Source organism: Moschus berezovskii, chromosome 8 (assembly GCF_049115385.1).
Source record: "Moschus berezovskii isolate FMDL1 chromosome 8, NW_MosBer_1.0, whole genome shotgun sequence".
NCBI classification, from domain to species: Eukaryota; Metazoa; Chordata; class Mammalia; order Artiodactyla; family Moschidae; genus Moschus; species Moschus berezovskii.
In genome coordinates, this window is record NC_142467.1 from 43,890,536 (window position 1) to 43,918,099 (window position 27,564).

Sequence of the window (27,564 nt, forward strand, 5' to 3'; positions counted from 1 at the left end):
ATCTAACCCCCAGGCACTGTTCTACTTCACTGTATATGATACACCTAACGGTCATTTAACACCATGTGATAGGTACTACCATTATTTTCATTTATATGTGAGGAATGAAATGGCACAGAAAAGTTAAATAAGTCACCTGCAGTCACACAGTTATAGGGGCAAATTCAGAATCCAAACTCACATGGACTTGTTCTGGAAACTATGCTCTAGACAGAATGCTTTCAACATTCTATCTCAAAGGAAACTGGTGTCGTGCAAGTCCTAGATCCTCTCAGACTTCATCCCTTTATTTAGTTACTCTCTTTACTAAGAAAGCTTTTCCAGTCACTCCTCTACCAAAATCCTTCCTGTTGGAATCATACCCATGATCCAAGGAAAATTCCATTTACTCCATGAAGCCATCTTCAAACACCCATGTGTGAACTATCCTCCCCTCCACTGTGGTCACTTATCTTGGTTCCCTACTGTTCTGTCTACATCAGGTTTGGGTGCAGAACTAACCAGATAGGACTAAATATTTTGAAATACTAATTCTTATTAAGCCATGTCTCCTTTTACCCACTGACCCCTTCCCTCATTAAAGAACTGGCCAAATCATTCTGTAACCTAGGCTTCTAGAGAAAGATAAAATGTCATGAAGAGAAAAAAGAAATTATTGGCTTTTGAGTTTCAAAAGCCTAGCACATTCTCAGTAAAGAAGAGAACTTACTCTTAAGCAAAGGCCATCGATTTGGAAAAATTTTTGATAGGAAAAGGCCAGAGATATCTGACTGACTTTCATTTCCACACACCAATTCAGATAAAAGTTCCCAGTTGGGACGAGGCAGAGATGGAAGGGAAGAAGTGAATAGAGATTTTAGGTCATGAAAAAGGGGAGTTCTTCAAGTGCAGATGTGACAACATCAGTGTAGGGAGACAAGAGAGTGCCTGTATATCAATTGCAGGGTAGATCCCAATAGAGCAGAACTCCAGAGAAAAACTGGTTTCTCTCTACATAGGCAGAGAGGGCATTATTCAGCCAAAGTATGACTTCAGAGCAACAAAACAATTGATTTGCTTAAAACAGCACAAAACCTGATGTAGTCTAAGCACCATAGAGACTTCCTTAGCCTATGGTTACATTTAAGCAGCAGAATGCTCATTGTCCCAAAGCAGTGAGGAAAGATCTGAGAGAAAGCTGTACTTGAACTGTGAGTATAAAGGGTGATTTAGCAGTATCTTGAAAGGACAATAGAACATATAGCACAAGAGTATAATGCATATATTATCATAGACAGACACAGACCAGTCCATTTTCTTCACCTGCCCCACCAATCGCGATTCCAGTATATCAGGATTCTGATAGTCATCAACTATTTCTGTTTTACCTTCACTTTGCATGAAAATATTTATCTTCCTTATGATCAGCCCCTTAAGTCCTGGCAAATAAGGGGCTTAATCCATATTTGGAAATGAATAAATGAAGTGGAATAAATCTAACTAATTTGGAAATCGGTATTTTTGCCAGGGAAGCCTTCCAATGGTACCACTAGTCATCAGAGTGGCCAGTTAGAAGAATTTAGAAGCTGATGTTTCTATCATAGCTTGTTATCCCCTGTCTAATTACAGATGTTTGGTGCAGATCAAAAACATCCCCAAGTCCTGAGTGAGCTCTAAACACAGCAGTCATGAACACAGAAAAGCAGCACATGGGAGATATGGCTATTTTATTTTAGTTCACAAAAATCACAGTCCACTGAGTTCTTAAAGACTCACAAAAGAGGTGACATTTGCTGAGGTCCCACCTGAAAGGGCTTTTATGAAATTTGTTAAAAATGAATCACATTGTTTCTAGCAAGTTTTCCTTGGGAGAAAGTTAGATGCTGGATTATCCTTCAGTTCAGTTCAGTTCAGTTCAGTTCAGTCACTCAGTCGTGTCTGACTCTCCGCGACCCCATGAATCACAGCACGCCAGGCCTCCCTGTCCATCACCAACTCCCGGAGTTCACTCAAACTCATGTCCACAGAGTCGGTGATACCATCCAGCCATCTCATTCTCTGTCGTCCCCTTCTCCTCCTGCCCCCAACCTTTCCCAGCATCAGAGTCTTTTCCAGTGAGTCAACTCGTCGCATGAGGTGGCCAAAGTATTGGAGTTTCAGCTTTAGCATCAGTCCTTCCAATAAGCACTCAGGATCGATCTCCCTTAGAATGGACTGGTTGGATCTCCTTGCGGTACAAGGGGCTCTAAAGAGTCTTCTCCAACACCACAGTTCAAAAGCATCAATTCTTCGGCGATCCTTAACTTCAAGTTAATTTGTACGTATCAGACAAATATAGGCCTTTATTTTTGATCAAGGGAAAAAAAGGATATCAATGCATACATTCTTTTTTTAATGGGAATACATAGCTCAAGAGTAAGGACAGGAAAAGATGAAAAACAGGAAACAAAGCAAAAGTCATTTTACTGTCTGACCACTACTACTATGGGAGCTTTTCAAGGCAACAAATTTATATTTAAATTATTTTACATATAAGAAAATTTAGAGACTAATTTAAAAGGAAAGATATGTGAAAAGTGAGCATCCTGGGGAATAATTACTCATTGAATGAGTGTATGAAGGCTTATAATAAGATACAGGAATACTGAATATTACAGAATCATCTTAAATCTAGTTAACTTTGTGAATTCATTGTTTTTATGATCAGCCTTTCCAAAAAAATAAGATTAAGAGTACTTTTGACAAAACTGGTTTCATTATAGGTTGGTGGTCCTCATATCACCTGTGTCCTTATACTGGTGGTCTTGTCTTTGGCTTAGAGACGTAACTAATGGCTGCAGCAAATCAGCAGGGATAGATGGACTCAAGTGATGGGAAGAACACAATCTTCAGAACCAGTCATGTCTTTTTCACATGTACCGAACCAAGTAAAGCCTGAGGCATGTCAAGTAAAAAAACTACATTTCTGATGTTTTAGCATATCCCTTGAATTTTAGATAGGGAAGGAAAATGGAAAGCAATAAAAATGTGAGAATGCATTACAATATCAGGGGTCAAATGAAGGGTATATTGGGATAGCTTCTAAGTCAAACAACTTGAAATGTTTTACTAAAGTATTCCTACTACATCAGCTTCCCCAGGTGGCGCCAGTGATAAAGAACCCGCCTGAAAATGCAGAAGACTTAAGAGATGTGGGTTCAATCCCTGGATTGGGAAGATCCCCTAGATGTGGGCATGGCAACTCACTCCAGTATTCTTGCCTGCAGAATCCCACGGACATAGGAGCTGGTGGGCTAAAGTCCATACGGATGCATAGAGTTGGACGTGACTGAGGCAACTCAGCATGATGATGTCAATACCTCATTTAACAATCAACTAACAAGATGACTTAAACTGCAAAACTTCTGTCCCCCCAATCTCCTTTCCCAGCCTTCCACATTCAAGAGATAACATCTTCAACCCTTTTAGCTGTTCCTTCTAGTATTAGCTTTCATGTTTCTAATTAAAGCAATTATATATTCCAAAGCTATTGATTTTCCTTATTTAGCTATTACTCACTGATTAGCTATTAAGAAAGATGATGATGTAACTCCTATGTCAACAGTCACCCAACCACCTCCACCCCCACTGACTTCCCCTACTTCTTCCACTTGATATTAGCTTCATCAGTTTTAATTAAATCCATATGTGGTTTTTAAAATCATGATTATGACTATGTAAATACAGTTCATTACTAAGCTAAGCCAAGTACTATTTCAATTTCACTCTATTTCAACTTTTAATTTTCCTGGGATTAATTGCCTCTTCTATTCTTTAAATATTTGCCTTTCTTTGAAATTTGGCTCTTTCCAGACACTCCAGTGTTCCATCTCTAGGATGATGACCTCTGCTGGGACACTGTAGTAACACGGCTCTGCTCCATGTGGCTTCCTCCAGGATGCTAGCTGGTTGAATGATGGCCATCATGATGGCCAAAAGAAAAATGCAGAAGCAGAAATGTGCAGGCATTTTTTTCTAGCTTCTTCATGTGTTACATTTGCTAACATCTCACTGGCCAAGCAGAGGTCACATGATCAAACTCAGAATCAAGGGGCAAGGAAGTAGACTCTGATACTCAGATCCTTTGGTAAAAGAAACTGCAAATAAGTACCGATAAAGGAACGGATGAAGAATCAAGGGCATTCATTTCATCAGTCTATCACAGTCATTAATTAGGTGACCACAGTTCTGTTTCTAGATTCTCTAGCTTGATCTCTTTACTTATTTGTTCTACTCATGGGCCAGTATAATAATCTTTTTGTTGCTACAGCTTCATAATAGGTTTTGAAATCTCGTAATGCTGAGTCTTCAGATTTATTGTTGCTCACGAATATCCTGTCTATATTTGGTTCTTTGTATTTCCATATAAATTTTAGAATCTGCTTGTCCATTTCCACAAAAGATCTGATGAGATTTTGATTGGAACTGCGATGAACTGACAATATTGATCTTTACCTAAGCCATAGGCTCCTGTAAAATGAGAAAAGTCAAGAAATCTCCTCCAACCTTGTGTGTTCCAGGAAAGAGCTTCCTGCAAAGAACTACCCTTCATTATATAACTTATCTTTGACAAACCCAGATAAAGATCCCCCGAACTGCCATTCATTGCTTCAGAAATGATTTGCCGATCTCTTTGTGTTAGTTGCTCAGTTGTATCTGACTCTTTGTGACCCCATGGACTGTAGCCCAACAGGCTCTTCTGTCCTGGAATTCTCCAGGCAAGAAAACTAGAGTGGGTAGTCATTCCTTTCTCCAGGGGATCTTTCCAACCCTGGGATCAAACCCAGGTATCCTGCATTGCGGGCAGATTCTATACCCTCCGCCACCAGGGAAGCCCTAGTATCTTTACACTCATCGACTAATCTAGACAAAATGCCTGTCTGCTAACTTGACTGAACTAAACTTTAGTCAAGCTTCTCTCCTCCCAACAGACTCCTGAATTTTGACTTGTCCCTTGGCTAAGCAAACATTTGAGTGAGAACAAAGGGTCCCTACTCTAAGAATCAACTGTTTACACAGAAAATCCTTCCCTGAACAACTATCTGAGGATGCTACTTTGCTCACCTTACCTGCCTGTCCCACTCCCCCACACCAACTCCTTTCTAATCTTGCCTAAAAAAAAAAATTTCCTGCCTGACTTTTCAGACACATGTAGATATTGTGGTCAAGGTGACATCCTGCTTACAACAGGAACCCTTTCCTTACTGTAATAGCTTTCCATTCATTTTAATGACCCCTTTGAATAAAATATCTCTTTACCCAAATCTGGACTTTTTTTTTTAAACTATGGGGTAACTTGGGAATTAATATCTTTGCAACATCAAGTTTTCCAGTTCATGAACAAGGAATAGTCCTCTAGTTAGAGCTTCCTTAATGTTTCCAAGTAAGATTTCATACTTTTTAGCAGCGAGATCATGTATTTCTTTCCTTAGCTTTATTCCTAATTATGTTTTTTTTTTTTTCTGGTATCATCCTAGTGGTATTTTTAAAATATTTTTCTAAGTGTTTGTTATGGATATAAATATTGATCACATACCTAGTAATCTCACTAAAACACTTACTAATTATAAGAGTTTGTCTATGGATTCTTTTTTGATTTTTCAAATCCACTATCATGCTGTGAATGGAGACAGATTATCTTTTATTTTCCAGTCCTTATGTTTTCTATTTTGAAGCATTGTTTCATTGCTCTGGCTAGGACCAACAGCATAATATTTAAACATAACAGTGATAGCAAGTATGCTTATCTCATTCCCGATCTTAAGTAAAAGCTTTCAATAGTTCACCATTAAGTATTACATTTGTGGCAGTTTGTTTATAGATTTTTTTATATTTTTTTAATAAAATTAAGGAAAATCTCTTTGTAGTTTAAGAGTTTGTATCCATCACTAGCAAATACTTTTTAAGAAGAGGAGTTGAAATATAACTTTTTTAGGAGAGGAGCTGGAATATATTTAAAGAGGTGAAAACTGAGGAACATTATATTTAATTGACTCTTCAAAGATCATATGCAAGAAAATTGCTTCACTTCCAACCCAAATATCTGGGTATCTCTTTTACTATCCTCTCAAAAAGAATATACTCTCTCATGTTTTTTTTACTATGCTTGCATACAGCAACTGAAGAATCAAGTGAAAAAGCTGGAAAATCAGTAAACTTACTAATTCACATCCACTAGGGTAGAAAGGAGAGAATAACTTTCATAATCGTTCAGTTCAGTTCAGTCGCTCAGTCGTGTCCGTCTCTTTGCGACCCCATGAATCACAGCATGCCAGGCCTCCCTGTCCATCACCAACTCCCGGAGTTCACTCAAACTCATGTCCATCAAGTCAGTGATGCCATCCAGCCATCTCATTCTCTGTCGTCCCCTTCTCCTCCCGCCCCCAATTGAGGGCAATTTATGAACACTCATTAAAACTCTTATCAAATGCACATCATTTGACTGCAAGATAATTTTTAGAAATGATCTTTTTAGGTATCAGATTTAAAAAGCAAACTGATATATACACAATAAGATTTATTGAAGCATTGTTCTTAATGGTTAAAAAGGAGAAATAATATAATACCTAGCAATAGAGGAATGGATAAATACAACTATTTTAATTGCCAACTATGGTAACAGTACACTAAGTTTAAAATAAAGAAAAAAAAAAAAAGATCGCCCAAATGGGAAAATATCCTTTTTGTTAAAAAATCTATATATATATATATATATACACATATACATGCACATTTAAAGTGCAAAAGTAAATATTAAAATGCTAGTAGTTAACATTTTATAAACCACACAAAGTGTCTATAATAATATGCTTCTACCTGTGCTAAAAATAATATCAGAAGGATGATGGCAGTGGGAAATGATATTGTAAGTCACATGCAAACAAACTTTTTGCTATTTTGATTCTGAAATTTTGTTATTTATCAGCCTTAGACTGAGTTTTGGCTTAAATTATTCATTTCTGAAAACAGTGACTGAGCATTGGACCTTTTGGGAAACAGTATGAAATTTTAGACACTGCTAGAAACACAAACAGCATATGGATATTGACAATCACTAATAAGTTCAATTATGTGAGGCTTCTGATCTCTGCTAATACCACCAAACTGTCATAAAAACGATTACCGTTTATTAAACATGTCTATGACTTGTCATTTTCTAAGTATATTGCACATATTAGCTGTCCTGAGCATGCTGTAGAAGAGGAACTAAGGCTCCAAGGAGCAACATTTAGCATTTACCTATATAAATAATAAACTACTGATATAGAAGCATTTCCATTTGTTTCAGTACACACGCTAAGCCCTCCCCACCATAATGACATTCCTTTTCTCTGTGTCTTGTCAAATTAGTCAATATCCTCCACTGAGTATGTCTTTTAAGGATACTGAAAAGGCTACACCTTTTGTCATTTCACAGATATTATTCAGTTCAGTCGCTCAGTCCTGTCCGACTCTTTGTGACCCCATGAATCACAGCACGCCAGGCCTCCTTGTCCATCACCAACTCCCCGAGTTCACTCAAACTCATGTCCACAGAGTCGGTGATGCCATCCAGCCATCTCATTCTCTGTCGTCCCCGTCTCCTCCCGCCCCCAATCCCTCCCAGCATCAGAGTCTTTTCCAGTGAGTCAACTTGTCGCATGAGGTGGCCAAAGGATTGGAGCTTCAGCTTTAGCATCAGTCCTTCCAATGAACACCCAGGATCGATCTCCTTTAGAATGGACTGGTTGGATCTCCTTGCAGTCCAAGGGACTCTCAAGAGTCTTCTCCAATACCACAGTTCAAAAGCATCAATTCTTCGGCGATCAGCTTTCTTCAGTCAAACTCTCACATCCATACATGACCACGGGAAAAACCATAGCCTTGACTAGATGGACCTTAGTTGGCAAAGTAATGTCTCTGCTTTTTAACATACTATCTAGGTTGGTCATAACTTTCCTTCCAAGGAGTAAGCGTCTTAATTTCCTGGCTGCAATCAGCATCTGCAGTGATTTTGGAGCCCAAAAAAGTAAAGTCTGACACAGTTTCCACTGTTTCCCCATCTATTTCTCATGAAGAGAGACGCCGACTCCTGCGCAACCGACCACCTGCAGAAGCGTGGCCGAGAGGAGCTACCCCACATCCAAGGTAAGGTACAGTGGTTGCGCTTTGCTGGAGCAGCTGTGAAGAGATATTCCACGACTAAGGTAAGAGAAACCCAAATAAGACAGTAGGTATTGCGAGGGGGCGTCAGAGGGCAGACACACTGAAATCATCATCACAGAAAACTGGTTGATCTGATCACATGGACCACAGCCCTGTCTAACTCAATGAAACTAAGCCATGCCGTGTGGGGCCACCCAAGTTGGGCCGGTCATGGTGGAGAGGTCTGACAGAATATGGTCCACTGGAGAAGGGAATGGCAAACCACTTCAGTATACTTGCCTTGAGGACCCCATGAACAGTATCAAAAGGCAAAATGATAGGATACTGAATGAGGAATTCCCCAGGTCGGTAGGTGCCCAGTATGCTACTGGGGATCAGTGGAGAAATAACTCCAGAAAGAATGAAGGGTTGGAGCCAAAGCAAAACAAATACCCAGTTGTGGATGTGACTGGTGATAGAAGCAAGTTCCGATGCTGTAAAGAGCAATATTGCATAGGAACCTGGAATGTTAGGTCCATGAATCAAGGCAAATTGGAAGTGGTCAAACAGGAGATGGCAAGAGTGAACATAGACATTCTAGGAATCAGTGAACTAAAATGGACTGGAATGGGTGAATTTAACTCAGATGACAGATATTATTACATAAATAAAATCACAAAGAATGTTTGAGGAATGGCTTGTTTTTTCACACTCAGCATAACTCTTTGAAACTTCATCCAAGATGTTGCATGTATATAAGTTATTCCTTTAGATTCTTTTTTAAAAACTTTTTGTGTTGGAGTATGCTAAGTTGCTACAGTCATGTCTGACTCTGTATTATAGCCCACCAGGCTCCTCTGTCCATGGGGATTCTCCAGGTAAGAATACTGGAGTGGGTCGCCAAGCCCTCCCGACCCAGGAATCAAACCCCCATCTCTTACATCGACTTCCTTGGCAGGTTTGTTCTCTCCCACCAGCATTCTTGCCTTGAGAACCCCAAGTAACAGACTGAAAAAGCAAAAAGATATGATACTGAAAGATGAACTCCTCAGGTCGGTAATGCTATGTGCTATGTGCCGATATGCTAACAGAGTAGAGCAAAGAAACAGCTCCAGAAGGAATGAAGGGGCTGAGCCAAAGAGTAAATGACACCCAGCCGTGGATGTGTCTGGTGGCAAAAGTAAAGTCTGATGCTGTAAAGAACAATATTGCACGGGAACTTGGAATGTAGGATTCAGGAACTAAGGCAACTGGAAGTGGTCAGACAGGAGATGGCAAGAGTGAGCATCGACATTCTGGAAATCATCGAACCAAAATGGACAGCAACGGGCAAATTTAACTCAGACAACCACTGTATCTACTACTGTGGGCAAGAATCCCTTAGAAGGGATGGAGTAGCCCTCAAAGTCCAATTCTGTGCCCCAACCAGTAATGCTGAAGAAGCTGAAGTTGAATGGTTCTATGAAGAGCTACAAGACTTTCTAGAACTAACACCCAAAAAAGATGCCCTTTTCACTACAGAGGACTGAAATGCAAAAGTAGGAAGTCAAGAGATACCTGGAGTAACAGGCAAGATTGGCCTTGGTGTACAAAATCAAGGCTAACAGAGTTTTGCCAAGAGAACGCACTGGTCATAGCAAACACTCTCTTCCAACAATACAAAAGAAGACTCTACACATGGACATCACCAGATGGTCAATACCAAAATCAGATTGATTATATTCTTTGCAGCCAAAGATGGAGAAGTTCTATACAGTCAGCAAAAACAAGACTGGGATCTGACTGTGGCTCAGATCGTGAACTCCTTATTACAAAATTCAGACTTAAATTGAAAAAAGTAGGAAAATCCATGAACATTCCGGTATGACCTAAATCAAATCCCTTCAAGTTATACAATGGGAGTGACAAATAGATTCAAAGAATTAGATCTTATAGACAGAGTGCCTGAAGAACTATGGATGGAAGTTCATGACATTGTACAGGAGGCAGTAATCAAAACCATCGCCAAGAAAAAGAAATGCAAAAAGGTAAAATGTTGTCTGAGGAGACCTTACAAATAGTTGAGAAGTGAAAGGCAAAGGAAAAAAGGAAAGATAAACCCATCTGAATGCCAAGATCCAAAGAACAGCAAGGAAAGATAAGAAAGCCTTCCTCGGTGATCAATGCAAAGAAATAGTGGAAAAAAACACAATGAGAAGACTAGAGATCTCTTCAAGAAAATTAGAGATACCAAGAGGATATTTCATGCAAATATGAGCACAATAAAGGACAGAAATGGTATGCACCTTACAGAAGCAGAAGAGATAAAGAAGAAGTGCAAGAATAAACAGAAGAACTATACAAAAAATATTTTAATAACCCGGATGACCACAATGGCATGATCACTCACCAAAGGTGAGATATCAAGTCTGGGGTGTGAAGCCAAGTGGGCCTTAGGAAGCATCACTACGAACAAAGCTGGTGGAGGTGATGGCATTCCAGCTGAGCTATTTCAAATCCTAAAAGATGATGCTGTTGAAGTGCTACACTCAATATGCCAGCAAATTAGAAATACTCAGCAGTGGCCACAAGACTAAAAAAGGTCAGTTTTCATTCCAATCCCAAAGAAGGGCAATGCCAAAAGAATGTTCAAACTCCCACACAATTGCACTCATTTCACATGCTAGCAAAGCAATGCTCAATATCCTCCAAGCTAGGCTTCAACAGTATGGGAACCGAGATGTACAAGCTGGATTTAGAAAAGCCAGAGGAATGAGAGATCAGATTGCCAACACACGTTGCATCTTAGAAAAAGCAAGAGAATTCCAAAAAAAATCTACTTCTGCTTCACTGACTATGCTTAAGCCTTCGACTGTATGGATCACAACAAACTTTTGAAAATTCTTAAAAGATAAGATACCAGATCAGATAACCGGTCTCCTGAGAAGCATGTATGCAGGTAAAGAAGCAACCGTTAGGAATAGGACACAGAACAACAGATTGGTTCAAATTGGGAAAGGAGTGAATATTGTCAAGGCTGAATATTGTCACCCTGATTCTTTAACTTATACACAGAACACATCATGTGAAAAACTGGACTGGATGAAGCACAGGCCAAAATCAAGATTGCCGGGAGAAACATCAAAATTCTCAGAAATGTAGGTGACACCATCATTGTGGCAGAAAGTGAAGATGAGTTAAAGAGCCTCTTGATGAAAGTGAAAGAGGAGAGTGTAAAAGTTGCTGAAAACTCAACATTCAAAAAACAAAGATCATGGCATCCAGTCCCATCAATTCATGGCAAATAGATGGAAAAACAATCGATACAGTGACAGACTTTATTTATTTGGGCTCCAAAATCACTGCAGATGGTGACTGCAGCCATGAAATTAAAAGACACTGCTCCTTCAAAGAAAAGCTATGACTAACCTAGACAGCATATTAAAAAGCAGAGAAGTTACTTTGCCGACCAATTTCCGTATAGTCAAAGCTATGATTTTTCTAGTAGTCATGTACAGATGTGAGAGTTGGACCATAAAGAAGGCTGAGTCAAATAATTGATGCTTTTGAACTATGGTGTTGGAGAAGACTCCCAAGAGTCCCTTGGATTGTGAGGAGATCAAACCAGTCAATCCTAAAGGAAATCAATCCTGAATATTCATTGGAAGGCCTGCAGCTGAAACTGAAGCTCCAATACTTTGGCCACTTGATGCAAAGTGCTGACTCACTGGAAAAGACTCCGATAACGGGGAAGATTGAAGGCGGGAGGAGAAGGTGACGACAAAGGATGAGATGGTTTAATGACATCACCAGCTCAATGGGACATGAGTTTTTGCAAACTCCGGGAGATAGTGAAGGACAGGGAAACCTGCCTGGCCTGCGGCAGTCCAAGAGGTTGTAAAGAGTTGGACATGACTGAGGGACTGAACAACAAATTGGAGTATAGTTGATTAACAATGTTGTGTTAGTTTCACTTGTATAGCAAAGTGATTCAGTCATGCATATACATCTATCTTTTTCCAGTTCTTTTCCCATTTAGGTTGTTACATAACATGAAGCAGGACTGTGGTTTTCAGAGTTAAGTAGAGAACAGGGGCAGGAGCAAAATGACCATGGCTATAAAAGGGCAACAGGAGGCATCCCTGTCATTTCAGTGCTCTGTAGCCTTACTCTTTCAATGTTGCTATCGTTCAGTCACTAAGTTGTGTTGACTCTTTGTGACCCTATGAATGGCAGCAGGCCAGACTTCCCTGTCTTTCACAATCTCCCAGAGTTTGCTCAAATTCTTGTCCATTGAGTCAGTGATGCTATCTAACCATCTCATTCTCTGTCACCTTTGCTCCTCTTGCCCTAAATCTTTCTCAACATCAGGGTCTTTTCCAATGAGCTGGCTCTTCACATCAGGTGGCCAAAATATTGGAGCTTGTTTGTGATGTTGTATTACAGTCTGGCAAGATACTACCATCATGGGAAATGGGTTTAAAGGTATGTGGACTATCTCAGTATTATTTCTTATAATTGCATGTATATCTACAATTACTTCAAAATGAAAAGTTTAATTTAAAAAAGACTACTCTGTCAAACTAAGCTATTATATACAAAGAAGAAAAGCAGATGACTGGAAGGGCCTTTGGGGGAGAGGAATGGCTACAAAATGGCTTGAGAAAATTTGCAGGAAGGGATGGAAAAGTTTGCTATCCTGTTTACATATACATCTGTCAAAATTGAACTACACACTTAAAATGGAAGCAGTGCATTGTACATAAATTGTACCTTAAAAAATTTGATTCAACAAACTCCCTTGATAACTGCTGTATCATTACCCTCAGAAGAATTTAATGATTGAGCAGCAATTCTCTTTCTGTGTTTTCTGAAGTTTACACTGGCAATTTCTCTAGCTCAATTAGATCACAAGTCCACCTTCCAGACAATCAAGGTATATTTCATTAAAAATATTTCCACAAGTTAAAAGATTTTTAGGATCCATTCCTTTTTGTTTATTCCAGAGTTGACATTCAAACATCTATTTGTAGCATGTATCATTGTTTATAGGAAGAAATTAGAGGTCCCACTATCTTTTTTTTTTTTAGCCTCATCCCTGACAATATGTCACCTTGTAATTATCTCAAGCTGAAAGCAAATAAAGAGAAAAGGAAACTGAAGGAGAAATAACGTTTTTTTTTGAAGATAGATAGACTGGAAAAACACCACTATCAACATTTTTCACATATATTATAAAATATATTGCTAGCATCTTTTGCAGCCTAAAATATAGAATGAAGAAAGCCCCCAGATTTTTTAAAGCTTTATGAAATCAGTCACAATAATCATGACTCTTATGGCATGTTAGGTATTTCTGAGTCTTGAAGGATAAACACATGGAGCTGCCCACCCCCAGCAAAGTTAATAAAAATAACACACATCATTTCTTAAACACACACACACACACACAAACAACTAAAACTTCAGAAGTAGTTTGAAATTAGGATTTCAAAAATGGAACACAGCTTGCTGTAGTATAGAAAGAAATTGTCTTTTTATGTCTGAAACCCTCTTTATCTCTTGGCACTTAAAAAAATAGCATAAGATTTTCATTGGATATGTTCCTAACCTATTTTTCTTCCTATTCTTCATATCCACAGTATATTGCTATTTGAACAAAGGCTACATAAGTAAATAACTCTATGCCCTTTGTCCATAGAAATAATTTCAGCATATTAAAATATTAAAACTAGACAGTTTTGCCTGGCTGGAGCTAATGAAAATAGGAGAATGCACAATGACATCCCCAGTCCGTCAATTCAGTAGATTCAGCCATGCTGCTACCAAATACTGGCTGAGCTGACAGCCACCACCCACCCAATGCAAGGTTACTAAGTGAAATGCCTACTCCAGCACACTAAGCTAAAACCAACACAAATGGAAAAGAGTGGGACCGGCTTTCGGAAAGTGGTTCATTTGGCACCCAACAGCAACTCTACTTATACTATGCCAGTAAGTAACTTTTTTTTTTTTACTTATTTAAAAACATAACACAAATGATTCACTAAAAAATAGCTACAATGAGTGTTTATTTAGGTAAAGATGTGTCTATCTGAAATGAACACAAATCTTTGCTCTTCAAAGTGAGAGCACAGTCATTTTGTATCCTTAACATATAATTTAATTTACTTTCCTCATTATTGATTACCATCATCAAAATTATATTAATTGAAATTCGTAGGGAGTCTAAATAACAGCCTATCTTTCTGAACCCATGACTTCCAAGTAAATTTACTTGGAGCATATTTCCATTTTTCTTTTCTGCACAAGTAGTTACTGACTCCCTATCTATTTTTCAAAAGATAAATTAAAACCAGAAACTCCTTGATGTTCTTTACTGTCCACCAAGTCACAGCCTGTTAGAGTGGTACATTTTCCTATGTTAATTATTTTATCTTTGGATAATATCCTTTGCAGGAGGACATTGAGATGATTGATCAAGACTGGCTTTGTGTGAACAGAAAGAAAACTATATTGGTAGTAAAAAAAACTAGTATAGTTGATGATATTAAAATACACAAAATATTTTTCTGAATAGAATGCCCTCAAAAAATAAGAGCCACCATAGGGAACTATATTCAATACCTTATAATAACCTATAATGGAAACAAATATAAAATATATATACATACACATATATATGCATACATACATATATATAAATATGTATTTTATACATGCATATAAATGTGTGTGTTTATACATATATATATTTATTTTGGTGGTGTTGTGTTGCTCAGCTTTGATCAATTCTTTGTGACCCCATGGACTATAGCCCTGCCAGGTTTCTCTGTCCATGGGGTTTCCCAGGCAGGAATACTGGAGTAGGTTGCCATTTCCTTTTCCAGAGGATATTCCCGGTCCAGGGATCAAACTTGAGTCTCCTGCAAGTCTCTTGAATTACAGGCAGATTTTTTAGCACTGAGCCACCAGGAAATACCATTTATATAAAAGTATGTACAGATATATATCTGAATCACTTTGCTGTACAGCTGAAACTAACACAGCATTGTATTTTTTGCTAGAATAACTATTTTTATTTACTTATTTATATTTTAAGGATAAAAAAAGTCATCTTTATCTCTGCTACAGTAATTCTCAGCTTTTGCTAGAAGTGATAAATAAGCAAAAAAAATCCTAAATCGATTACATTCAAATAAAAAACAAAAAGAGCCAGATGCACTTGTTTTTTTTCTCTATTTCTTCAGTTGGTTTTTTACTATTTAATTTATTATTACTTTTCTGTACATTCAGAACTGGCATGAATAGTAATCTCTTAAAAGATTACCTATTTACTAGAAAAAATTTAGGATTTTATACTTAATACTTAGTCATTAAACCTAAATGCAATTTGTTTTAAATATTCTTAGCTCTTTTATAATGTCTTTCCTTTACTCACACATCATCTACTCTAGATGGCCAATTATGTTGGCCACTGAAAGGTATTGAAAGTACTGAAAGGTACTAACCTCTCATCAACCATTTTTCTACTGTTGCTTCATTTCATACATCTTCTCATCACTAAATCTTACTCATTCCCTGGACTCACTTCTCTCTCTCCCAGTAGGTTTACTGTTCTTGCTCACCTAACCACTTTTGGATTTTTCCAACTCTTATTCTCAAATCCCTGACAACAGACATTTCATAAGAGTCAATCACCAGCTGTCACTTATTCCTTGTCTACATTCCTTCCCCATGAAAGCTGTTCTATTCTTAACAACCTCAACAATTATCAATGCCCTTCTGGAACCTTCTGATGAAAAGCCATGAAGTTTTTGACTTCTTCATGCCACACACATATGCAACTGCCAATATTATGACGTCCTGAGTGATAGTGTTTGACAATCATGTTTTCATATTGCTTCATATTATCTCTTTGTTCAGACAGATACCTATGCTGCCAACCCAGAAACGTTCTAACTCCTCTGCTATGCCCACCCTAATCAGCTACTTTTATTCATTCCTCCATTCACAAGAAATGCCTTTTCTCACCACCTGATAAATCAAGTAGGACACAGCCCCTGACCTTGAGAGACATGGTTGTATGTAGTTGGCAAAATAAAGTTAACTGAATGACAAGGGTATTTTGATTGTTATCACATGAAATCTCAGAAACATAGAGAAACAGAGTTTTGAGAGAAAAGAGAACATTCACAAACCATTCTAGGTGGAGGAAAGAATGTATGCAGAAGTGTGGGGGAAGGTGGGATGGACAGAGTATGCAATTTATGGAAGAGCATAAAGATCCCACATGGAACATTTAGCGGTCTGTGGCAATGAATCTGAAGGCAAATGAAGGAAAAAGGAATTGCCTTGTGTTTTACGCAAAAACGTTCGGACTTTGATTAGTAATGGGAAAATACACAGGATTTTCAGTAACTGAGGGTGGGGTGGGCATGGATGAAAGGAGAAGGCAACGGCATGACATGATCTGATTCTAGAAGACACAGGGTAAAGTGCAGCTCCAGAGTCTTTTCATTACCCAGGAGAGAAATGATGACAGCTTGGACCAAAAATACCGGCAGTGCAATGCAAAGGAAGACAGTAGGATAGATCAGAGAGATGTTTGGGAGTTACAAATAGCAATTAAGATCACCCACTAACAATGAATTATGAGAAGAATCAGGAAGACGTCACATATTTGTCTTTCAATGTTCGTTTTCATCTACAGATCCTACCTCTAACATTGTGGCCACTGTGAAAGAAAATGCTAACAAAGGAATCCTTAAACAAACCAAGAGAGCCAATTGCCTCAGAGGAATAATCTCTCTGAACTTTGCTTTTGGGAACTTTTATGGAATAACTCCGATTTTTAATCATAAAGTTTATCTAATATTCCAGAACAGTATAGATGGCCCCATATATTCTGCCCCTGTCTCTCTCTCTCTCTCATTCCATCTTTTATCTCTCTTCCTCAAAGTTTATCATGCTCTACATACAGGGACCTTCCAGCTGGTCGTTCCTTCAATGTAGCTTGTTCCTCCACTGGAATGTTTCTCCCTTTGATCCCCTTTGCTGTGGCTCTTAACTCACAGGTTACTTTCTCAAAGAGTCTTTCTGCAATCAAAGTCAAATCATATCTTATTTGACTTTTCATTAGTTACCTATCCAATTAAAATTTCAACCCATTGAGTACAGATGTTTTTTATTCTGCCTTGCTCATGAAGGCACCATGAACTCAGCACCTAGCACACTGTCTAAGCACTCAATAAAAAATGAATTATTGAACTATTTTAACTATCAAAATGCATCTCTGTAAACTTCTTAATGAGCATTCTACTACATTAAGCCTCTGATGTAAACCAAGAAAAAAAAAAATCAGGCTTCTTGTATGCACAAAAAACTGCTACTCGACAAGGTTTCCTGACTTAGCAAAGTCACAGAACTAGTAATTGCAGGTACAATACAAAGACCTCAATTTTCCATATGATTGGTCATCATTAAAAAATTATAGACAGTGTTTTCATAAAACTCACTATGAAAAGGATAATAACTAAAGGTCAAGTTAACTATAAAAGAAGGTATTATTTGATTATTCTAAAGTAAAGGAAATACATTTATATATTTAACATGGTATGGGAAATTTTAGGATTTCACTAAAATTTTTCTGCATCAAGAGTAGTTAAAAGGGTACCAGAATGAGAGGAATCAAAAATGGTTTTAGAAAGACATCAATTTAATCTTGTGTACTGAAACAAATGGAAATGCTTATATACTTACAGTTTATCCACTTTCTTTTTCCTGACTATAACAGCATTTAGCAAAACGACAATTATTTTCCCTTTCAATTTTATTCCTTTCAGTTGAATAACTGCTTATTTGCTTCTTTCATTTATTTTTGTCAAGAAAAGAAATGAAGTTAATTTGTGTATTTGTGTATTTATGTGTGTACCAATACAATGAAGCACTATAGCTATCATCAATATTTTGTAAGGAAGGTTAGTAAAAGCCATTTAAAAATAATTTCTTTGCACTACATACCAGGAAATTATATTTTAGCCAAGTACACATGATTCTTTTTTGTCCTTTTATTTTGATTATATATTATAAAGTGGGTTATAATTAAGCAATATATGTTGCTTCAAAACTTTGAATTTTTAAACATCTATTCACATTGGCTAAGTTTCTTCCGAGGTTCAGAAACTTATATTTTTATTACTAACTTTTTCTATTTGGCTTAATGTTGATTTACCTATGTCAAATATATTAAAAAGAGCTAATTTTATTTAAGTGATATTTAAAATTAAATAAACAGTATTAAATTCATATTAATCCATGAATTAGAAATTATTTTATTAATCATACTATATTTGGTAATAGTGATTTTACTGTTATAAATCAACCTATGATAGGAAACAAATTTCAGAATAGCTTACCACTCTCTTCATTCCTATACTGTTAATAATATGTATTAAGATAAAAATAAACATATACATGGGGTCAGACAATTAGTGTACGAACAACAATGAAACATATACAAATCTCTGTTAAAAAAAACACTATTATTTATGATAAAATTTCTCTTACAAGTGTTCATACTTCCTGGGGTTGGTAAATGTTTAGCCAGAGACAAGGATGATTAGATAAGGAGATGGGAATAACAGAAGAGCTTACCCACCGCCTGAAAAATATGTATGCAGGTCAAGAAGCAACAGTTAGAACTGGATATGGAACAACAGACTGGTTCCAAATTGGTAAAGGAGTACATCAAGGCTGTATAATGTCACCCTACTTATTTAACTTATATGCAGAGTACATCATGCGAAATGCTGAGCTGGATAAAGCACAAGCTGGAATCAAGTCTGCCAGGAGAAATATCAATAACCTCAGATACGCAGATGACATCACCATCATGGCAGAAAGTGAAGAACTGAACAGCCTCTTGATGATAGTTAAAGAAGAGAACGAAAAAGTTGGCTTAAAACTCAACATTCAAAAAACAAAGATCACGGCAAATGGTTCTGTCACTTTATAGCAAATAGATGGGGAAACAATGAAAACAGTGAGAGATTTTATTTGCTTTGCTTCCAAAATCACTGCAGATGGAGAATGCAGCCATGAAACTAAGATGCTTGCTCCTTGAAAGAAAAGCTACGACAAACCTAGTCAGCATATTAAAAAACAGAGACAATACTTTGCTGACAAAGGTACATCTAGGCAAAGCTATGCTTTTTCCAGTAGTCATCTATGGATGTGAGAACTGGACTATAAAGAAAGCTGAGTGCCAAAAATTGATGTTTTTGAACCGTGCTATTGGAGAAGACTCTTGAGAGTCCCTTGGACTAAAAGGAGATCCAACCAGTCCATCCAAAAGATCAGTCCTGAGTGTTTATTGGAAGGACTGATGTTGAAGCTGAAACTCCAATATTTTGGCCACCTGATGCGAATAACTGACTCATTTGAAAAGACCCTGATGCTGGGAAAGATTGAAGGCAGGAGGAGAAGGGAATGACAGAGGATGAGATAATTGGATGGCATCACCAACTTGATGGACAGGAGTTTGAGCAGGCTCCAAAAGTAGGTGATGCACAAGGAAGTCTGGCTTGCTGCAATCCATGGGATCACAAAGAGTCAAACATAACTGAGCAACTGAACTGAAGGAGGAGTACTCAGAGTAAGAAAGGAATGTGGATGAGAATTTAAATGGTACATAAGCACCTTTTCAGACCAAAACGCAATTTTCCATAAATCTTGAAAAGATTCCACTGGATAGAAAAGTTGAGGGTAAGATTTCAATTAAAACTAAGTTTATGTTTAGGTCACCATGTCAAAGATTTCAGAGCTAAAAGAAGCCTTCAGTTCAGTTCAGTTCAGTCGCTCAGTCGTGTCTGACTCTTTGGGACCCCATGAATCACAGCACACCAGGCCTCCCTGTCCATCACCAACTCCCGGAGTACACTCAAACTCATGTCCATCAAGTCGGTGATGCCATCCAGCCATATCGTTCTCTGTGGTCCCCATCTCCTCCCACCCCCAATCCCGCCCAGCATCTGAGTCTTTTCCAGTGAGTCAACTCGTCGCATGAGGTGGCCAAAGTATTGCAGTTTCAGCTTTAGCATCAGTCCCTGAAAAGAACACCCAGGATTGATCTCCTTTAGAATGGACTGGTTGGATCTCCTTGCAGTCCAAGGGACTCTCAAGAGTCTTCTCCAGCACCACAGTTCAAAAGCATCAATTCTTCGGTGATCAGCTTTCTTCACAGTCCAACTCTCACATCCATACATGACCACGGGAAAAACCATAGCCTTGAATAGACGGACCTTGGTTGGCAAAGTAATGTCTCTGCTTTTTAATGTATTATCTAGGTTGGTCATAACTTTCCTTCCAAGGAGTAAGTGTCTTTTAATTTCCTGGATGCAATCAGCATCCACAGTAATTTTGGAGCCCAAGAAAATAAAGTCTGACACTGTTTCCACTGTTTCCCCATCTATTTCCGATGAAGTGATGGGACCAGATGCCATGATCTTTGTTTTCTGAATGTTGAGTTTCAAGCCAACCTTTTCACTCTCCTCTTTCACTTTCATCAAGAGGCTTCTGAGTTCCTCTTCACTTTCTGCCATAAGGGTGGTGTCATCTGCATATCTGAGGTTATTGATATTTCTCCCGGCAATCTTGATTCCAGCTTGTGCTTCTTCCAGACCAGCGTTCCTCATGACGTACTCTGCATATAAGTTAAATAAGCAGGTTGACAATATACAACCTTGACGTACTCCTATTTGGAACCAGTCTGTTGTTCCATGTCTAGTTCTAACTGTTGCTTCCTGACCTGCATACAGGTTTCTCAAGAGGCAGGTCAGGTGGTCTGGTATTCCCATCTCTTTCAGAATTTTCCACAGTTTATTGTGATCCACACAGTCAAAGGCTTTGGCATAGTCAGTGAAGCAGAAATAGATGTTTTTTCTGGAACTCTCTTGCTTTCTCCATGATCCAGCGGATGTTGGCAATTTGATCTCTGGTGCCTCTGCCTTTTCTAAAACCTGCTTGAACATCTGGGAGTTCACGGTTCACATATGGCTGAAGCCTGGCTTGGAGAATTTTGAGCATGACTTTACTACCGTGTGAGATGAGTGCAATTGTTCGGTAGGTTGAGCATTCTTTGGCATTGCCTTTCTTTGGGAATGGAATGAAGACTGACCTTTTCCAGTCCTGTAGCCACTGCTGAGTTTTCCAAATTTGCTGGCATATTGAGTGCAGCTCATTCACAGCATCATCTTTCAAGACTTGAAATAGCTCAATTGGAATTCCATCACCTCCACTAGCTTTGTTCGGAGTGATGCTCTCTAAGGCCCACTTGACTTCACATTCCAAGATGTCTGGTTCCAGGTGAGTGATCACGCCATCGTGATTATCTTCATCGTGAAGATCTTTTTTGTACAGTTTTTCTGTGTATTCTTGCCACCTCTTCTTAATATCTTCTGCTTCTGTTAGGTCCATACCATTTCTGTCCTTTATCGAGCCCATCTTTGCATGAAATGTTCCCTTGGTATCTCTATTTTCTTGAAGAGATCTCTTGTTTTTCCTATTCTGTTCTTTTCCTCTATTTCTTTGCATTGATTGCTGAGGAAGGCTTTCTTATATCTCCTAGCTATTCTTTGGAACTCTGCATTCGACATTCTAGGAATCAGTGAACTAAAATGGACTGGAATGGGTGAAATTAACTCAGATGACCATTATATCTACTACTGTGGGCAGGAATCCCTTAGAAGAAATGGAGTAGCCATCATGGTCAACAAAAGAGTCCGAAATGCAGTACTTGGATGCAGTCTTAAAAATGACAGAATGATTTCTGTTCGTTTCCAAGGCAAACCATTCAATATTACAGTAATCCAAGTCTATGCCCCAACCAGTAACACTGAAGAAGCCAAGGTTGAACGGTTCTATGAAGACCTACAAGACCTTTTAGAACTAACACCCAAAAAAGATGTCCTTCTCATTATAGGGGACTGGAATGCTAAAGTAGGAAGTCAAGAATCACCTGGAGTAACAGGAAAATTTGGCCTTGGAGCACGAAATGAAGCAGAGCAAAGGCTAATACAGTTTTGCCAAGACAACGCACTGGTCATAGCAAACACCCTCTTCCAACAGCACAAGAGAAGACTCTACACATGGACATTACCAGATGGTCAACACCGAAATCAGATTGATTATATTCTTTGCAGCCAAAGATGGAGAAGCTCTATACAGTAAGCAAAAACAAGACAAGGAGCTGACTGTGGCTCAGATCATGAACTCCTTATTGCCAAATTCAGACTGAAATTGAAGAAAGCAGGGAAAACTACTAGAGCATTCAGATATGACCTATATCAAATCCCTTATGATTATACAGTGGAAGTAAGAAATAGATTTAAGGGACTAGATCTGATAGATAGAGTGCCTGATGAGCTCTGGACGGAGGTTCGTGACATTGTACAAGAGACAGGGACCAAGACCATCCCCATGGAAAAGAAGCCTTATGCATAATCAAACCAATCTCTTTGTTTTATGAATGAAGAATCAGAGAACCAGAGGGCATTAGGAATTTGCCAGGATCACAGTTAATAAATGATAAGGCCACAATTGACATGAATGCCTCCCACTACTTGTTTGAGAGCAGGTTATATGTCAAGTAGCAGAGGTGACAACTGAATCTACCATCATCAAAACTTTTGATTTAGAGGAGTTATGTTTAACTCTAAGCCTTAGTTTCCTTACCCATCCAGTGCAGGTCACATTATACCCACCACACAGGGTTACTGACAGCTTACAATTGGGCTTAATAACTTCATTATCATCACTATTGCCCCACAGTTGCTGTTCATTGTGTTGTATGTACACTGGGACATGGCCTCTAGGACTAGATTTGAAAGGCACAGCAACAATCTCCAAAGCATCCCCCACTATATTATATTCATCTTTAATTTGAATTTTTATTTCTAAGTAATTTTAGATTTACAATAGAACTGTAGAGATATTACAGTGTGCTAGTGTATACCTGTCACTCACCTCGCCACAATGTTCACATCTTATATAAATTTTACCTTCAACAAACATAAGAGGTTAACATTGGTACAATACTTTTGAATTAAAATGTTTCCAGTAACTATAAAATTTATTTGAATTTCCCCAATTTGTATATTCTTGTCCTCCTTCTGCTCCAGGATTCAAATCCGGATACCATACTGCATTTAGCATTAATATAACCTAGGCCTTAAATGCAATTTTATGTGAATCATATTCAGAAATTATCTGTTACAATCACTCAAATTGCCAATTGCATGTTTCACTGAATTGGAATAAAAAAATTTGCAGTTTGTATAGCAACAAAAAAAGACCCCAAGTAGGCAAAACAGTCTTGAGGAAAAAAAAAAAAAAAATGAGCCAGAGGAACCAGGTTCCCCGATTTCAGACTATACTACAAGGCTACAGCAATCAAAACAGTATGGTATTGGAACACAAACAGAAATATAGATCAGTGTAACAACACAGAAAGTCCAGAGATAAGCCCATGCACCTAGGGACACTCATCTATGAAAAAGGAGTCAATAACACACAATGGAGAAAAGGCAATTTCTTAGATAAGTGGTACTGGGAAAACTGGATAGCTACATGTAAAAGAATGAAATTAGAACACTCTAAACATATGCAAAAGCAAACTCAAAATGGATTAAAGACCTAAAGATAAGGCCAAATACTATAAAACTCTTAGAGGAAAATATATGCAGAGTACATTCTGATATAAATTGCAGGAAAATCTTTTCTGATCCACCTGCTAAGGTGATGAAAATAATAACAAAAATAATCAAATGGAACCTAATTGATCTGAAAAGCATTTTTACAGCAAAGGAAACCATAAACAAAATGACAGCCCACAGAATAGGAGAATATTTGCAAACAATGCAAGCCACAAGGGATTAACCTCCAAAATATACAAACAGCTTATGCAGTCATATGTGTGTGTGTGTGTGGCCTTTTTAATCCAATTAAAAATGGGCGGAAGACGTAAATAGACATTTCTCCATAGAGGACATACAGATGGCCAAGAAGCAAATGAAAAGATGCTCAACATCACTAATTATTAGAGGAAATGCTAAACAAAACTACAATATGGTATTATCTCATACCAGTCAGAATAGCCATCATCAAAAAAATTTACAAACAACAAACCCTGGATAGGATGTGGAGAAAAGGGAACCCTCCTGCACTGTTGATGAGAATGTAAATTGGTACAACCACTATGGAGAACAGTATGGAGGTTCCTTAAAAAACTAAAAATAGAGCTATCATATGATCCAGCATGTCCACTCCTGGACATAAATCCAGATAAAGTGTTAGTTGCTCAGTGGTTCCTAACTCTTTGTGACCCATGAACTGTAGCCTACTAGGCTCCTCTGGCCACATGATTTCCCAGGCAAGAATACAGGAATGGACAGTCATTTCCTTCTCCAGGAGATCTTCCCAACCCAGGGATCAAACCCAGATCTCCTGCATTACAGGTGGATTCTTTACATTCTGAGTCACCAGGGAAGCTCATATTAGGATAAAACCATAATTCAAAAAGAAAATATACCTCAATGTTCATTACAGCACTTTCTACAATAGCCAACACACACACACACACAGGAATATTCAGTTCAGTTCAGTTCAGTTGCTCAGTCATGTCCGACTCTCCGCGACCCCATGAATCACAGAACGCCAGGCCTCCCTGTCCATCACCAACTCCCGGAGTTCACTCAAACTCATGTCCACAGAGTCGGTGATGCCATCCAGCCATCTCATTCTCTGTCGTCCCCTTCTCCTCCCGCCCCCAACCTTTCCCAGCATCAGAGTCTTTTCCAGTGAGTCAACTCGTTGCATGAGGTGGCCAAAGTATTGCAGTTTCAGCTTTAGCATCAGTCCCTCCAATGAACATCCAGGATTGATCTCCTTTAGAATGGACTGGTTGGATCTCCTTGCAGGAATATTACTGTGTCATAAAAAACAACAGATTTATGTCATTTGCAGCAGTGTGGATAGACCAAGAGATTGTCATATTGTGTGAAGTACATGAGACAAAGAAAATATATGATAGTACTTATATATGAAATCTAAAAAAAATGGTACAAATGAACTTATTTATAAAACAGAGAGAGTCATAAATGTAGAAAACAAACTCACAGGTACCAGGCCTGGTAGGGGGAGGATAGATTAGGTGATTGAGATTGACAAATAGAACCTAGTATACATAAATAGACCACTAACAAGGACCTACTGTATACCACAGGGGACTCATTATTCTGTAGTGATCTATGTGGGAAAAGAATCTAAAAAAGAGTGTATGTATGTATATGTATAACTATCTCATCTTACTGCACAGCAGAAACTAATACAACAATATAAATCAACTATCCTTCAATAAAATTTAAAATAAACACTATATAAAAAAAGAAAGTACCTGCTTAGATCTATTAATCAAAATCAAGGGACTTGGCATGTAAGCAAATAACATTGTAGACGGATTCATTTCATCCATTACAGTAAGTGCTGCAAGTTTACATTAACCAACTCACCAGTGATTAAAAATTAAATATCTTTAGATCTTTGAAGACTCAACAACACAGCATAGGTGTTCGGTCTTTTGTTTATAAATTAAGTTCTTGAAATACTAAGAGGAAAGCAGCAGATATGGACACCTTTGATTTACATATTTTGGTATCCTATTTTTGTCCTTTAGAAATTACATATTTCTGTTTCTAATGCCCAAGCCACAGACATAATCTTTAAATTAAGAAAAACAAATCCTGCCCTCAGAAATCAGACAGACTCTAAGACAGGTCACTCATTCACCAAGGAAGAAGAAGGTTATTTCACAACTTGGAAATGAACTAACAGTGTACCTAATGGAAGGTGTCTGGCAACATGTTACAAACACCCATATTCTTCCAAGTACTAATTCCAACACTGCAAAAAGAAAGCACTTGTGGAGAACTATGGGAAAACAGCAATTTCTTCTCCTGCAAAAGCCACATGGGGATTTATGGAGCGATGGAATGTGATTACAGCCTGGAGTGTAGCCAGGGCAGGAGGGTAACAGGATGATAGTCTCTGCCCATGTTAACAAATGACTTTCATGATGTGACTGATATTTCACTGTTCCTCCTCCTAATGTGTTTTACCTGGCATCCCATCGCAGCTTCAGAGGAGCAAGACGAACTATATAAAGGCCTTATGGCACTGCCTGATTGGCAGAAGTTAGAGAGGGAAGACACTGAGAAGACTTAATTAGGAAAGTTATGATGTCACAAAAGCACTGGCTCCCTGGGAAGTGCTGGTAAGTGGTGTCATTCCCCTGCCATTCCATTCTTGCATTACTGCTGCAGGAACCAACGTAAGATCACTTACTGAGCACTTACTGTGCCCAGACACCCTGCCAAATAGATCAGGTCAAAATTTGCCTGCTACAATTCATATAAACAAAAGAAAACCCTACTCTGCATTTTCTATAATTGATGTCATCCCATTTCCAGTCTCTCTCCCCAAGAACAGTAGAAAAACTTGGTGATACAAGAAACATCCATTTTCTTCTGACTTCTTTAAGCATTGTACTGTATTTCAGGGATTTCCTATACTGTGTATTGGCTCCAAAATAACTCTTACTTGACATCATGGCAGAGAGGGTGCTGCCTCTTAGGGTCTTGCAGGATCCTTGGTGACTATAATGGTGTCATGCCCGGACTGTTCACTCACTGGTTTAAGGCTCAGTGGCTTTGTGACTCCACTTCCCTTCAGTCCTTGCCTGTGCTAATTCTTCAGGTCCTGGCTGCAAAGCCCCTGGTCATCCACCTGTGGGGAGGTTACCACCAATACATGTATCCCTCTTCACCTGAGAACCTTAGAAATTCTTCATTCCCATCAGACTACAGAGATTACTATCTCATCAACAGAACTCCCATCACACAGGTAAATTGCTCTCCCTGATTCCATTCAACCTCCTCACAATACTCTCCCCATGCAGCAGGCAGAGTGATTCTTCTCAAATGTCAAACAGATCAAGTCCTACCATTGCCCCAAACCCTCCATGGCTCTCATGAGGGTTTAAATCTCCCTGAGATTAAAAAACTGAATTTAAATCTCCCCTGAGATTAAAAAAGCCACAATTCTTGCCAAGGTATATATGGTTCTGTGTCATCTGGAAATAACCCTCCACTGCCTCCCTTGACGAGTAATCTACCAACCTCCTTTGCTCACTCAGCTCTAGCCACACTGGCTTCCGTCTTAATCTTCTAATGAACTGAATATACTTCTACCACAGGGCCTTTGCACAGGCTATTCAGTCTACTTTGGCATTTCCTTCAAGAACTCACATGTTGATCCCCATTGTCTGTGGTGACCCTCTCTCTACCCCATCTGAAATAGCACCCTGACTGTCATTTGCATCCTTGGCTT

General features: G+C 38.4%; 1 protein-coding gene across 1 annotated transcript in view; it reads right to left on the bottom strand.

Moving 5' to 3' along the window:
* SGCD (sarcoglycan delta) overlaps nucleotides 1–27,564 on the bottom strand; it is a 648,169-nt gene that overhangs the window by 572,815 nt on the left and 47,790 nt on the right. The window lies entirely within an intron of this gene.